This window comes from Pteropus vampyrus, unplaced genomic scaffold, assembly GCF_000151845.1.
Source record: "Pteropus vampyrus isolate Shadow unplaced genomic scaffold, Pvam_2.0 Scaffold130, whole genome shotgun sequence".
In the NCBI taxonomy this organism is placed as follows: Eukaryota; Metazoa; Chordata; class Mammalia; order Chiroptera; family Pteropodidae; genus Pteropus; species Pteropus vampyrus.
In genome coordinates, this window is record NW_011888911.1 from 2,511,799 (window position 1) to 2,512,541 (window position 743).

A 743-nucleotide genomic window follows, 5' to 3' on the forward strand; every position below is an offset into this window, starting at 1 on the left:
TCCTAGGGGCACAGGGATGGTTCAACATATGCAAATCAATTAATGTGATATACAACATAAATTTAAAAATAAGAATTATATGATCATATCAATACATGCAGAAAAAGCCTTCGACAAGATACAGCATCCCTTTGTGATCAAAACACTTAACAAAATTGGTATAGAAAGAAAGTAACATAATAAAGCCTTTATATGACAAACCCTAAGCTAACATTATACTCAATGGTGAAAAACTAAAAACCTTCCCTCTAAGATTGGGAACAAGGCAAGGCTGTCCACTATCGCTACTGTTATTTGATATAACATCAGAGGTCCTAGCAAGTGCAATCAGACAAGAGAAAGATATAAAAGGCATTCAAATAGGAAATGAAGAAGTCAAACTGTCACTATTTGTGGATGACATGATTCTTTATATAGAAAACCCTAAAGACTCCACAAGAACACTACTAGAAACGATAAGCAAATACAGTAAAGTTTCTGGATACAAAATCAATGTTCAAAAATCCGTAACATTCCTATATTCTAATAATGTAGGTGTCAGAAAAAGAAGTGGAAAAAAACAATTCCTTTTGCAATTGCAGCAAAAGGATAAAATACCTAGCAATAAATTTAACAAAACATGTGAAGGACCTATATAATGAAAACTATAAGACCCTATTAAAAGAAACCAAAGAAGATACAAATAAATGGAAAAATATTCCGTGTTCTTGGATTGGAAGAATCAATATAGTTAAATGACCATA